Source organism: Engystomops pustulosus, chromosome 3 (genome assembly GCF_040894005.1).
Source record: "Engystomops pustulosus chromosome 3, aEngPut4.maternal, whole genome shotgun sequence".
Taxonomy (NCBI): Eukaryota; Metazoa; Chordata; class Amphibia; order Anura; family Leptodactylidae; genus Engystomops; species Engystomops pustulosus.
This window is the reverse complement of record NC_092413.1, coordinates 148,494,206-148,509,888: the sequence shown is the minus strand read 5'-3', so window position 1 is coordinate 148,509,888 and position 15,683 is coordinate 148,494,206. Positions and strand designations below refer to the sequence as shown.

Here is a 15,683-nt window from a genome sequence, read left to right as displayed (position 1 = left end):
TTAACATTTACAGAATATCTGCTTTATGTTGGGATGATATTTTATGCGTCCGGTCATTTTTCTAGGATGTTATGAGGCGCAGAACTTTAGGTGCGATTTTTCTTATTTTCATGAAAATTGCCAAAACTCACATTTTGAGGGACAACTCAGCTTTCAAGTGACTTTGAAAGGCCTAAATAATAGTAAAACCCCATAAATTACCCCACTATAGAAAGTTCACCCCTCAACATATGTAAAACAACTTCTATTAAGTCTATTAACCCTTTAAGTGTTTCACATGGGTTAAAAAAATATGGACCTGCGATTTAGAAACTATAGAATTTTTTTTGGAAAATACATTCATTTAGGGCAAAACTGACATTTTCAGAATAAATTAAATGATGAAACGCACTGCAACGCTTGATGCCCAATTCCTCCCGAGTGTACTGATACCCCATATGTGGTGGTAAATTGCTGTACGGGCGCACGGCCAAGTATAGAATGAATGGTAAGCACACCGGGGGGGGGGTCCGATCCACGGGGGACGCACTTGCACGCCGCGGTCATGCTTGGCGTGTAAGGGGTTAAACACCCGGGATCTGAGTTTTTCCGATCCCGGGTGTTAGTGCCGGGTCTGGGCTGTGATATCACAGCCTGACACCGGCACCAGCGAGACCCGGTGTCCCGAAAACTTCTTCTGACGCGCCGCCGTAGAAAGGCGTACGCGTCAGAAGAAGTACCCTTAATGACCGCCGCAAAAAGCCGATAGGGCGGTCATTAAGGGGTTAAAAAATGGCACTCTAAAATAAGAAAACTAAAAAAACTCTTCTCGCAAAAAATAAGCCTTTAACCAGATTTGTCTGCCGAAAAATAAAAAAGTTATGCATATGAAAAGAAGGTGATGCTTAAATTAACAACATTTTCACCAAATTACTTTTTATTCAGTAAAATTGGGAAAAAATTTAAAAATCTATATAAATGAGATGGGCCAAAATTATCTGCCAAAAAAAAATCTTCTCTGGATGGCGTCTCCTTCCATTCTATGCCCTTCCGTGCGCCTATTCAGCAGGTTACCACCACAAATGTGTGCTCGATTTTCCAAAAAATGCGAAAATGGCCCCCAATTTCTGAGCCTCATAACATTCTAGTAAAATATGCGTAATCTTAAAAAAAACCATGCCAGCATAAAGCAGACATTTGGGAAATGTAAGTTATGAATTTATTTGGGTAGTATAAATAAAGAATTTTTCCAAATTTCTGCCAAACTTTGTTTTTTTTCATAACCAAACAAAAAAGAAATCATCCAAATTTTTTAACTAATTTGAAGTACAGGCAGTCCCCGGGTTACGTACAAGATAGGGTCTGTAGGTTTGTTCTTAAGTTGAGTTTGTATGTAAGTCGGAACTGTATATTTTATCATTGTAATCCCAGCCAGAACTTTTTTGGTCTCTGTGACAATTGGATTTTAAAAATGTTGGGTTGTCATAGGAATCAGGATTAACACTAAAGCTTCATTACAGACGCCTGTGATAACTGTTACAGCTGTTTATTGTAGCCTAGGACTAAAGTACAATAAATTACCAATATCCAGAGGTCCGTTTGTAACTAGGGGTCGTATGCAAGTCGAGTGTTCTTAAGTAGGGGACTGCCTGTACAATGTGTCACGAGAAAGCAATCTCAAAATCCCTTGGATATCTTATTGCGTTCCAAAGCTAGAACCGCTTATAGGGACACAGGGCAGATTTGAAAAATGGGGCCGTGTCCTGGAGGCCCAATAGGCTGAGTCCTGTAGAGGTTAATTTAAAAGGTGAAAGGCTTGAACTGAACAAGTGAATATGATTTTGAAGGGTTTCACCTGTTCAGTGAATGAAGGGGGGTGAAGGTGCATCTTCTGAGAATCTTGTACGCAAGCTCCATGAAATAACAGGTGGCACCTTTGATCACTCTGAGGGTTAATTTAACAGGTGAAAGACATGGACGTTCCGTTCATGTGTATTTGATTTTGAAGGGGAAACCTATTCCACGAATGTCATTCACCTGTTCCACAAATATCTTTTACCTAAAAGCTGATTGCAATTCAGTTTTAACTGCAACTTGTGACTGCACCCTCAGGGGTGCAGGCAAAGGTAAGTGGAACACTGACCTCAGCAATGCAACTCATTTAGATGCTGCAGTTGTTTACCATAGCAACTTTTTATGTTCCTCCAGCAAATAACTTGAAGGGGTATTCCCATCTGGGCATTTACATTTAATTTAATTCAATTTCCATATGTAAACATTTCTTCAATTGGATGTTAACCCCTTTGCGCACCTTGACGTGACTCTACGTCATAGGATGCGGGTCTTTCCCGCACCTAGACGTAGAGTCACGTCACAACTTTAAAGTGTCACTGTCACTCGTGACAGTGACACAGACCCGCGATCTCGGCGCCGGCCGCCGGGTCCGGTATCCTAGTAACCGGCAAGGGACCTATCACAGCGGTCCCTTGCCGGCGATCGCTCTGATTGGCCGATCTGTATAGAATGGCCAATCAGACAGCGATCACGTGTCAAGAGGAGGACAGAGGAGGGCTGCAAGCTCCATTCTCCTCATTCAGCGTTGTGAAGTGAAGAGAACGGAGCCTGTGTCCTTCTGCTGTCCCCTCATAGTCAAAATCCACCATTTTAACCCTTTGATCACAGCTGCCCCTCTGTGATCATCCCCCATAACTCCCACACTATTAGGGAGTTCCCAGTTTCTTTTTTTTTTTGTCAAAAAAACTAAAAAAAAAAAAAAAAAGTCAGTGTTAGTTAGTATCAGTGTCAGTCAGTGTCAGTTAGTGTCCGTCAGCGTCAGTGAGCGTCCGTCAGAGTCAGTGAGCGTCCGTCAGAGTCAGTGAGCGTCCGTCAGAGTCAGTGAGCGTCCGTCAGAGTCAGTGAGCGTCCGTCAGAGTCAGTGAGCGTCCGTCAGAGTCAGTGAGCGTCCGTCAGAGTCAGTGAGCGTCCGTCAGAGTCAGTGAGCGTCCGTCAGAGTCAGTGAGCGTCCGTCAGAGTCAGTGAGCGTCCGTCAGAGTTCAGTTTCTTTGTTCTTTGTCAAAAAAACTTATACATAAAAATTTTTTAAAAAAGTCAGTGTTAGTGTTATAATCAATTAGTGTCAGTCAGCGTCCGTCACAGTCAGTCAGCGTCCGTCACAGTCAGTCAGTGTCCGTGACAGTCAGCGTCCGCCACAGTCAGTCAGCGTCCGCCACAGTCAGTCAGCGTCCGCCACTGTCAGTCAGCGTCCGCCACAGCCAGAGAGCTTCCGTCACAGCCAGTGAGCGTCCGTCACAGCCAGTTTCAGTGTCAGCGTCCGTCAGAGTCTCCTAATCTAAGGGAGCTTCAGTTTCTTTGTTCTTTGTCAAAAAAACTTATACATAAAAAAATTTAAAAAAAGTCAGTGTTAGTGTTATAATCAATTAGTGTCAGTGAGCGTCCGTCAGAGTCAGTGAGCGTCCGTCAGAGTCAGTGAGCGTCCGTCAGAGTCAGTGAGCGTCCGTCAGAGTCAGTGAGCGTCCGTCAGAGTCAGTGAGCGTCCGTCAGAGTTCAGTTTCTTTGTTCTTTGTCAAAAAAACTTATACATTAAAAAATTTAAAAAAAGTCAGTGTTAGTGTTATAATCAATTAGTGTCAGTCAGCGTCCGTCACAGTCAGTCAGCGTCCGTCACAGTCAGTCAGCGTCCGTGACAGTCAGCGCTCGCCACAGTCAGTCAGCGTCCGCCACAGTCAGTCAGCGTCCGTCACCGTCAGTCAGCGTCCGCCACAGTCAGTCAGCGTCCGCCACAGCCAGAGAGCTTCCGTCACAGCCAGTGAGCGTCCGTCACAGCCAGTTTCAGTGTCAGCGTCCGTCAGAGTCTCCTAATCTAAGGGAGCTTCAGTTTCTTTGTTCTTTGTCAAAAAAACTTATACATAAAAATTTTTTAAAAAAGTCAGTGTTAGTGTTATAATCAATTAGTGTCAGTCAGCGTCCGTCACAGTCAGTCAGCGTCCGTGACAGTCAGCGTCCGCCACAGTCGGTCAGCGTCCGCCACAGTCGGTCAGCGTCCGCCACAGTCGGTCAGCGTCCGCCACAGTCGGTCAGCGTCCGCCACAGTCGGTCAGCGTCCGCCACAGCCAGAGAGCTTCCGTCAAAGCCAGTGAGCGTCCGTCACAGCCAGTTTCAGTGTCAGCGTCCGTCAGAGTCTCCTAATCTAAGGGAGCTTCAGTTTCTTTGTTCTTTGTCAAAAAAACTTATACATAAAAAAAATTTCAAAAAGTCAGTGTTAGTGTTATAATCAATTAGTGTCAGTCAGCGTCCGTCACAGTCAGTCAGCATCCGTCCAGTCAGTCAGTGTCCGTGACAGTCAGCGTCCGCCACAGTCAGTCAGCGTCCGCCACAGTCAGTGAGCGTCCGCCACAGTCAGTGAGCGTCCGCCACAGCCAGTTTCAGTGTCAGCGTCCGTCAGAGTCTCCTAATCTAAGGGAGCTTCAGTTTCTTTGTTCTTTGTCAGTCAGCGTCCGCCACAGTCAGTCAGCGTCCGCCACAGCCAGAGAGCTTCCGTCAAAGCCAGTGAGCGTCCGCCACAGTCAGTCAGCGTCCGCCACAGTCAGTCAGCGTCCGCCACAGTCAGTCAGTGTCCGTGACAGTCAGCGTCCGCCACAGTCAGTCAGCGTCCGCCACAGTCAGTCAGCGTCCGCCACAGTCAGTCAGCGTCCGCCACAGTCAGTCAGCGTCCGTCACAGTAAGTCAGCGTCCGCCACAGTCAGTCAGCGTCCGCCACAGTCAGTCAGCGTCCGCCACAGTCAGTCAGCGTCCGCCACAGTCAGTCAGCGTCCGCCACAGCCAGTCAGCGTCCGTCACAGCCAGTTTCAGTGTCAGCGAGAGTCCAACAGCGTTATTCACTGTCAGACTGACAGTTTTGAACAGTGACAGTTCATCTGTGTCCACCAGCAGCAGTCAGTGTCACTGTAACGATTGTTACATTTGCAAGTAAATTACAATACACATTGTTACAGTTTCAAATAAAGTGCATTAGACAAAATGACACAAAGAACATACAGTGCTGAGGAGGCGTATGCTATGTTAGCCTCAGATACAGAATCAGCGAGTGAGGGAGGCTCAGAATTTGTTCTGTCCTCCTCTTCTTCTTCCTCATCTGATAATGAAGAACCTCCTCGCAGGGTTAGGAGGGCCATAACTCCAGTTTTACCTCCACCTCCAGAAAGTAACTGGTTTTCCACAACCTCCTATGTCCCCCAAGTACTTGACTTTACCGCTGTTCCAGGAGCCCAAGTACAAACAGCAGGGTTATCTGAAATTGGCCATTTCAAATTATTTTTTACAGATGACCTGCTGGACTTGATTGTTGAGCAAACCAACTTATATGCCCAGCAATTTTTAGAAACTAACCCCAATTCATTTTATGCCAGGCCATATAGATGGTATCCAACCACTAGAGAAGAAATTAAAAAATTTTGGGCATTAGTGCTAAATATGGGCCTTACAAAAAAACCATCAGTAAGGGACTATTGGTCTAAAGATCTCTTACATCATACCCCCTTGTATGGATCAACAATGCCCAGGGCTCGCTTTGAGGCCGTCCAAAAATTTCTCCATTTTGCAGACAATTCCCAATGCCCCCCCCCCAAATGACCCCAGTTTTGACAGACTGTATAAGATTCGGCCCCTGATTAAATTTCTAAGCCACAAATTCTCTTCCCTATACACCCCAAAAAGAGAGATTTCGGTGGATGAGTCCCTTGTGCACTTCAAGGGGAGAATAAAGTTTAGGCAATATTTGCCTAACAAACGTGCCAGATATGGCATAAAGATTTACAAAATGTGTGAGTCCGAAACAGGCTACACTCACACATTTCGGATCTATGAGGGAAGGGACAGTCAAATTCAGCCCCCTGATTGTCCTCCATCCCTCACAATAACTGGGAAGATTGCCTGGGACCTCCTGCATTCAGTGTTTGACAAGGGGTACCACGTGTACCTTGATAACTGGTACACAAGTGTGGCCTTGTTTCAGTGCCTGGCTGAGAAAAAAACACTTGCATGTGGGACGATCCGCAGGAATCAGAGGCACCTTCCCAAGACCCTAATAAGCCAAACCCTGCAGGTTGGGGAGAGCAGAGCACTTCACAGTGATGGGGTCCTCTTTTTAAAATTTAGGGACAAAAAAGAAGTATTTATGCTATCTAGCATTCATGATGCCAGCAGCTCCCTTGTCCCTGTCCGCGGAACAGCAGAACCTATCTCAAGACCACTATGCATTCAGCATTACAATAAATTTATGGGGGGAGTGGACATGTCTGACCAGATCCTCAAACCGTACAATGCCATGCGGAAATGTAAAATATGGTACAAAAAGCTGGCAGTATATTTTATCCAAACGGCATTGTACAACTCCTATGTCATCTTTAGGAGCACTGGTCACCAGGGATCATACCTGGAATACCAGGAGAAGGTAATTAAATGTCTTCTCTTTGGTGATAATGCGGCAGAGGGAGGAGAAAGTTCTGCCTCTGCGACTGCTGTCTGCAGAATTGTTCCTGGGCAGCACTTTCCTGGAGTAGTGCCCCCCACTGCAAAAAAAAGTCACCCCCAGAAAAGATGTGTTGTCTGCTTCAAAAATGGCAAACGCAAAGACAAAACATATCAGTGCGACACATGTCCCTCCCACCCTGGTCTTTGTATTAAAAACTGCTTCCGCATTTACCACACATCCCTGGACTTATAAATTTCTTTTTTACCTGTTTTCTTTTTTTTTATTTGAATACTCTGAACCCCTAATCTCGTCCACCTCCATAATTCCCATTATACCCCTAGATGAATACCAAGTAAATGAAGGCCTCAGAATCCTTGTGGCGTTCTATCACTTCCAGGCCCTGCCATGTGTCCAGGCAGTATATAAAGGTTTATTTTATGAAAGCAGGGGAAATAACCTTATAAATGTCAGAGTATATTTTTCCACATTTTTGCTGTTGCATGAAAATGATGTACTAAGTGGACATTTTTGATAAAAAATGTGTTTCAATATTTCAGATATTCACCACATCTGTTCCAAAAAAACAAGATAACAATACAACCGTATATACAAAACCCCTTAAAAAATATTTAGTGTGGTCTTTTATAAAACAGAGGTACTTATGGCTATAAGGGCCTATGTAAATCAAACTGGGACCTGCAAAACCTATAGGGAAATAGCCCTAAAAGCTTCAAAATCCTTGCATTGTCCTATCACTTGCAGGCCCTGCCATATGTCCAGTGAACATATTTATGCCACTTTGGGGGTATTTCTGAACTCAGGAGAAACAGCACTATAAAAATTAAGCCCATTTGTTTCACTTTCATGCTCTGCATCTGACAAATCTGTCCTATAAATGCTGAATTTGTGAAAAATGGCACAAAATTTTTTTTCACGCTACATTTCAACAAAAAACTGTAAAACAACCATAGCATCAAAAGGCTTATCATAACCATAAATACATTCTTGCAGGGGTGTAGTTTCAAAAATGGTGTCATTTGTGGGGGGTTTCCATCATTCTGGGGGTCCACGGTCTCTTTGAACATTACTTGGGGCTGGTGAATCAATCATTCAAATATTGGTCTTTGAACGCCTCAGGTTGCTGCTTCACTTGCAGGCCCTGCCGTATGTCCAGTGAACATATTTATGCCACTTTGGGGGTATTTCTGAACTCAGGAGAAACTGCACTATAAAAATTAAGCCCATTTGTTTCACTTTCATGCTCTGCATCTGACAAATCTGTCCTATAAATGCTGAATTTGTGAAAAATGGCACAAAAATTTTTTTCACGCTACATTTCAACAAAAAACTGTAAAAAAACCATTGCGTCAAAAGGCTGATCATAACCAAAAATACATTCTTTCAGGGGTGTAGTTTCAAAAATGGTGTCATTTGTTGAGGGTTTCACCCTTCTGGAAACCTCAGGAACTTTTGAAATGTATCCTGGCACCTGATCTGTGTCCTTCGCCTAATCTGCCCTCCAAAAGCTCAATGGCGCTCTTTCTATTCTTTACCCTATTGTGGCCTCATAAAGCGGTTTACATCCACATGGGGATTATTGCCATAGTAAAAAGAAACTGCACAAACAAAAATTTGTGAGGTTTTTTCCTTTTATCCTGTATGGACATATGTATTTTAGGGCTAAATATTAACTTAATTGTAAAAATTTGAAAATTCCAAATGGAACCTCCATCTTGTTTCAATTCATATGAGACACTGAAAGGGTTAACAAACTTATCAATGGCTGTTCTGAGCAGTTTGAGGGGTGCAGTTTTAAAAATGGGATGATTTGTGAGGAGTTCCACAAAATATAACTTGTAAAACCCTTTACAATATGAAATGACCTCTAAAATCATTGAATCTTACATTTTTTTGAAAATTTGAAAAATTGCTGTTCTATTAGAAAGTCACCTAATGGCCAAATAAAATATTATAACATTTAAAAAATGATGCCAACATAAAGTAGATTTATGGTAAATGTTAATTAGTTACTAATTTGGGTGGTTAGACTTACTGTAAAATGGGAATAACATTTAGAAATCAAAAAATTGCCATTTTTTCAAAATTTTTACCAAATTTCTTACTTTTTAATAAATAAATGCAAAGCATAACAACCAAAATATACCACTAACGTGAAGTACAACATGTCACAAAAAAACAATCTCAAAATTACCTAGGTATGATAAACCGTTCTAAATTTATAACTGCAAATAGTGACACAGAACAGATTTTAAAAATTGTGCTTGGTCCTGAAGCTATATAATGGCTTAGACGCGAAGGGGTTAATTAAAAAATGTTCCTGTGTGAAGATAATTTCTCATAAATGTAGTCATGCTGTCCCTTAGAAATGAGATAGCTTCCTCAGATATGACCACCTCACATTTTGGCAGTGGTGGCCAGACATGCTCTATTGCCTGACCTCCAGGATTCAGCGATCATTACCACGGGACGGCTGTGGGACATGCAGTAACTCAGTACACATTTTATGTACAAAAACCTTTTGTTTCTTTGTGCAATCCCTCCAGCAGAGGTGGTCGTATCCAAGGACACAGTCTTGTTTCTAAGGGACCATAAGACTACATTTATGAGAAATGATCTTCACACAGGAGCATTTTTTTAATAACATCTAATTGACGAAATGTTTATACATGGCAGATTAATGAAATTGAATGTGAATGTCCAGCCGAGAATACCCCCTAGGTTTCCCACCTAGACTATTGTTACCATAGCCACAAGATATGTAATAAGTATATGATAGATGCATGTCCCACTTTCCATTCAACTATATGGGAGCGCTGAGCATACAGTCTCAGCTATTTTTGTTGCTCCCCTAGAGTTGAATAAAGCTGCTGGATGGAGTTCAGTGGACCCCTGTTCCCGAGATAGGTGTGGGTACCAGTGGTAGGACCAACATCATATCCTGTGAATATGTCATAAATCATGTAAATGAAAAAAACCTTTTAAAAAAAGGAAATAAACACCAGTTTAATGTGGATCAGGTTCGTCCTCAAAATCTGTGGTTAGTAGTCACAAAGTACAGGATGGTAGTGAAGTCTGAGTTGGTGGTTTGTGTAAAGGGAGTGATCCGAGCTTCATCATAACTATTAACCTGTAACCACTAGAAGTAATATATCCACATTTCAAAGTGATGAATGGAGTTTATATGCCTGGGAAATGTCTCCTGTGCTCAGCTGAATGATCGGTTGTGTCTTATGAGGAAGAACCTCTTAATGTATTCTTTTTATTTTCTGATTTTCTAGGTGAACAACTGATGTTTTATGTCTCGGTTTTCTGCACATGGTTGACATGCACCTTAGAAGATCATTGTTGAAGGTATCCTGAGTAAATATCTACTGAGATAAAGGCAGACGCTCCTGCTAAAGGAGCCTGCAGCCAACTCAATGAAATGCATAATAGACATGGTGTGGACGCAGACCACAGACACCAGAATCTGTGAAAGAGCAGTTGTGAGCAGGAGCGCGCTGTACACACAGCCTGGACCCATCTTCAGGTAAGCCATTTAACAATTACTATGACAATGCTAATGAAACTAACTGTGCTGTGAAAATAATTTCTGCCAGGGATGGGAGTCTGAGCATCATAGCGATGCAAGAAGTCTGATATTACTATGAGAAAGTAAGTGTGAGATTTATTTTGCCTTCTCCACCAGTTTACTCCACATCTCCCTAGATATAGGGGAGTGGGGTGGGCGGAGGGCAGGCAGGGGTGTGAACACCCAAGCCCCCTGCATTTACTACAGTCCCCTCTGTAAACCTTACTTCTAAAATCAGCTTCAGAAGCTGTTACTTTGTGCAAGAGCACATCTCCCCCTCCCTCTGCTTCATCATCTCTTCTCCCCCTCAATCTGCCTGATGTAATCTCACTACACTAGAGGAAGTTTCAACACACAATGGGGCACATTTACTTACCTGGTCCTGTCACGATCCAGCGGCGGGTTCTCCAACGCTGATTCGGGTCCGGCCGGGATTCACTAAGGTAGTGCGCCCGATGTCCACCAGGTGTCGCTGCTGCGCTGAAGTCCGCTGGAGTTCATGGAAGTTCACTATTCTATCCTGGGTGCAGGTAAGTGCGTGTCAAGCGTCACTTTTTTTAAAAAAATACGGCGTTTTTTCCGAATGCGTCGGGTTTTCCGACTGCCACGTCCCCTGATTTCCATCGCATGCATGCCGCCGCCGATGCGCCACAATCCGATCGTGTGCGCCAAAAACTTAGGGTAATTCAGGGAAAACCGGCGCAAATCGGTAATATTCGGGAAACCCGGCGGAAAAACGCCATTCGGGCCCTTAGTAAATGACCCCCAATGAGATGACTAAAGTGCTCCTGCACACCGTAACAAGCTTGTGAATCTACACCATGATGGGGCTCTGTTAACGCCCCGAAAAGCCCTTTAGGCTCATTAGAATAATTTTAAAAGTTGATTTTAGAAGGAAGGAGGCCATGGATAATAAATATAAGAAGATTACCACAGTTGCGGAGTCCCTGGTTTATTGTGATGGATTTTGGAGGTAGATTTCGTTTAAAGTGGATGTCAGACTTACATAATAGAATTCAGCAGTGTGGAAAAAATGAAAAACTAAAGGTGCTGTTGTCCTGTGACATGCTTTACCTGTAACTGATTTGTGAGATGCTTCTGTTTAAAAATAATAATAATCTTTATTTATATAGCGCCATCATATTCCATAGAGCGTAACAATCATAAATTAGTTTACCTCATCTCTGAATTCTAGGAGCTTTTAAAAGAGCTTTTATGTGGCCATAAGACACATTTATCAATGTCTAGGGACAAAAAGTTGTCTTACAAAAGTAAAGCGTGTATACAATAGGACAGAGCTGGTATAGTGGTTGAACCTGTTTTAAATGGTTGTTAGTTTTAGAACTGTGTGACATTTAAAAGAATGTTGCAGACATCACTCAAACAAAATGTTGCACTTAATATGCAATAAATATTAATATAATCACCATGAAAATGCAGTGTAATCTGCAGACATTGTGTAATAACAGGTTTAGGCTCATAATGCTCTTGGTCAGCCTCCTGTGCTGTCTGAGCAGGGGTCTAATTCATAGGATAGCTGCATATGGAGGAGCACATGTTTCATCATGTCTCCTTCTTTGCAATAGTGGAAGAAGGCAAGTCACATGCCCTTCCATCATCAGAAATTTTATGTCAGGACAGGGCGTTTTGGCAGGGCAAATGCCCAGGGCCCCCACTCTCTGTTAACATATTGTCATACATTTGTCATTGTTAAACTTTCATTCTGCATTGAATTTCTTTGACACCCGCAAAGTAGTGATGTATCGTTCGTGAACAGCAGGAACCGGCTCCCCCCCCAATAAGACAATGGCTCCCTTAACCCCGCCCCTAACCGGCTCACCACGCCCCCTTTAACCCGATACAATCGGGTTAAAAGTGGTGTAGCGTGGGGTGACTGGCTCGACTGCCATTCCCCATTATACATGTAATGAGGAGCCGTGCAGGAGCCAGAAGAGACGGCTCTTCTTAGTTAGTGGTACCTAATGATACAGCTCACAGAAGAGCTGGACTTCCCATCCCGGAAGAGACACAGCATTAACATCAGACATTTTATTCAATGAACAACTTGTTACGTGCAGCCATTTGCTATTGGTTGCTAGTAGAGAAGCTCCTGATTGGCTGAATGGAGTGGGCTCCTCAGTCTCTCCTAGTGCTTTTGCCTGCTGCTGTAACTGGAAAGGGAGAATCCAATAAATAACAATACCCGGCCCCAAGTTATATAACTTTCATGTTACAGTGTGTTCCTGCCTCTGTAAACCCCTGTGTTTACTGTCCGCGTTGCGCAGAGTTTGTTGCCTGTTTTTCAGCAGCTGAAGGCATCGTTCCGCAGAGCCTGCTGGAAAATCTGGCGGGTACGTAAAGTTTAGTTAAAAGAAATAAGGATTCCCTAACCCTACATAGGACTTGTGTGTATATATGCGGCAATCCATCAGGCATGGAGGTCAGAGGTTTCTACACAGCAGAGGCAGCTCTCCCTGTACCTGTCTCCTATTGATTCAATTTATTCTCTTTTTCTGATTTATTAAGTTTTTAGTTATAACCACTGTCTGTACACACAGGTACAGTATATATTGCTGTAAATACTATATATTCATATGCTGTACCTGTGTGTATTGTACATAAGTATATACTAATCAACACAAATGGATTTTTATTTCCATCTGAAGGGTAGTTAAAACAGGCTAATACAGAAAAGGATAAGAAACAAACCATAGTAGAATTCACTGATTGATTGTCTGTAAAAGGGTTCTCAAAATTTTTTTTTATTTGCAGCACAGGAGATGGTAAAAAAAACGATGTTGCCACTACCTGCGAGCCTTTCCCATATGTTTTTCCATTGCAACGTATATAATCGGTAACCCACACCCTGTGTTTTGCATTGTTTAAATGCAAGGCACTAGGTACTGGTTAGGCTGGGTTCACAATCCTTTTTTATTATATTCTCAGAGTATACGGGTTTATATGATAAGCATACCCATTGACATATACAGACAGACTGATGGGATAGTTGTTGCCTCCATCTTCTCCGTGCCATCTCTTGCACCATTTCTTGCACTATACCCCAGCCTCTGCTGAGCGGATACTTCGCTCAACAGGAAGGAGGAGGCTGCTAATGTCACTGTCCATACAAGGACATTGATATCCCTGGGGAAACGCCCTTAAAATCAGCAGCAGCCAATCACTGGCTACTTATATTTTTCACTCTTCCTCTGCATTCTGAGGGGAGGAGTAACTGGGCAATGAGAAGTAAACCCAGCCTTACTGTTTGTATGTGTTTCAATATAAATGCCCATGAATTTTTTTTACTGTCCGTAAATGGATGAATTTCAAGAGTGTATCAAGAGTCCAACCATCCATTTTTCACAAAAGGAACTTGGATGCCTTCTGAGTGTCAGATGTATGTTTTTAACTTATCTATTTACCTTTAAAGTACACAGGAGTTGGTAAAAATGGTTCAGACTAAGATATGCTCTATCCTGTAACGGAACAGTGAAATGGTCCATAAAAAAATGGACATGAGCATTGATCTATTAGAAAGTATTGCATTAAAGCGTAACTGTAAAGCTATAGTTATTAAACCAAATTATTATATAAGATTCCCCCTTTGAAAACAAACAGAACGATGCCTACTTTGTGCTGCTCACCCTTTTATTTCCAAAGTCATGTCATTTTCTGTTCTGATAGTGTTTGACAAAAATCCTTTTCAAAGGTGAAGTGGGTGAAGACTAATATCTGTCAGTCTATGCCCTCAGGCTGAGGCCAGTTAATAATATCGCCAGGGATAGGTTGTGAGAATACATTTGTAGGTGGTTTTATGTAAACCTCAATAAATTTCATTAGTAGTAGTGAACTTATCCATCCCTTGGTGAAACCCCTGACCACTTGTCCTATGAGTAGAAAGTGTATAGCTCCACTGCTCATCATGGTTTAATTCATCTTCAAAGAAGCCTTATTTGCAGGACCAAATAAAAATAAGTGATCTTCGCTTTCTCCAGCAGGATGGAGATCTTCTCTTTCTTCTCCATGGAGCTTAAGTCCATGAGGAGATCTGTTAGTCTCCTGAAGTTGGTGTCCCTCACTGCTGAGTATTCGGAGCAGTGTAGCAGGAATTGGACCTCATCGTAGGTGGCCTTCTGGTCCTGGCACTGTTGGCACAGTTTGCTCTCCCTTAGCACTAGGTCTGTCTGTGCCACCCAGACTCCATGGCCAGGGTGTGGGTTCTCAGTCTGTAGAGGCTCAGGATCTGTTGTTTTCTGGGGTCTGGTATTTTCTCCAGGTACTGGATGTATGAAGCAACTATGTATATAGTGTGCTTGTTTGTTATGTTAAATGTGCACAACACGCTCCTACAGTCTTTGGGAAAAATGCATATACCAGAGGTGGCACTCAGAGCCCTCTCTATGGGAACCCGCGCCATCAACCCACCGCAGAGTTCGCCAGACAGGACTCAAGGCCTCTTGCAGTCCCAGGCAGCCCAGGACCCTAGAAGGAAGCTACAATGATAACCAAAGCTTTTTCTCCTTACTTCTACTGTATTGGTATCCTCAGGTGCCTATACAATTTAAACATGTGACAGAGAAGGGAGTAATAAGTTACTGTTTAAATTGTTGCCCAATTTGTGGGTTTTGGATGTAGTTTGGGCACTCGGTGTCTAAAAGGTTTGCCATCACTGCCATATACACTTCCAAATGTCCTAAAGAGTGTAATGTTATTTTGTATTTGTACACACAAATAAAGGTAAATACCCTTCATCTCATGCTTGTTGGATAAACTTCAGAAAAGCTGAATAACCCAGGAAGGTAAACACGGGAGTACTGGGTGGGGAGTATTTCCTTTGGGTTGCACCCGGCCTATACTTTAAGGTTAGAGGAATTCTGCCTGGGGCATTGAGGAAGTCAGGCCACATTCCTGAGAACATTCCAAAGGGTGCCCACTGAGTAAAACTGCTAGACAATACAATCCGAAGTGACTATGCTCTAGTGCTACTCCTGTGGTGTTATTACTACATGGATGGTATATTGCAGTGTCATGCTTGAATTAGAATTTTCTACTACCCAGACAAAGTGTTATTTACTGACTTTTTTATTTCCTTGTTTGTTCTTTGGGAACTTCAAACCTGTATGTAGGAATAAAGTAAAATAATCCACTAGTCATGATAATAGATACATGACAGATATTCTAGAGGGCTAAATGTATAAACAACTTTCTAATTATATAGAAAGTAATATATATATAGATAAATATGGTATACAGCCAGATGTAAGACACATGAATGCAGTAAATATATAGTAATTTAAGATTTTTCCACTGCTGTATGTAAATAATATGACTGCACTAAGATGTTGCATAAACTTGTGCTGTGCTTACCATGGATAAGAGATTGGTGAGGGTCTTGTGTAAAACCTCTGATACCTTTATATTGTATATACCGTATATTTCGGCGTATAAGACGACTTTTGAAGACAGAAAAATCTTCTGTCTTCTCTGGGGTCGTCTTATACGCCGGTAATCCCGACCGCCCGCCGTGTATTCACGGCGGCGGTCGGGTCGCGCTGCACGGAGAGGGCTCACGGGCTGAGCCCTCTCCATATCCGGTAAGTCTTTGCTGCATATTGCTAGCAC

At 42.7% G+C, this 15,683-nt stretch overlaps 1 protein-coding gene across 2 annotated transcripts in view; it reads left to right on the top strand.

The window, feature by feature from the left end:
- Window positions 1–15,683, top strand: part of TNK2 (tyrosine kinase non receptor 2) — a 145,843-nt gene that overhangs the window by 34,049 nt on the left and 96,111 nt on the right. For both annotated transcript variants that reach the window (XM_072142513.1, XM_072142515.1), the window contains exon 2: window positions 9,769–10,019. The gene's annotated coding sequence lies outside the window, so the exon portion shown is untranslated. The remainder of the gene's footprint in view (window positions 1–9,768; window positions 10,020–15,683) is intronic.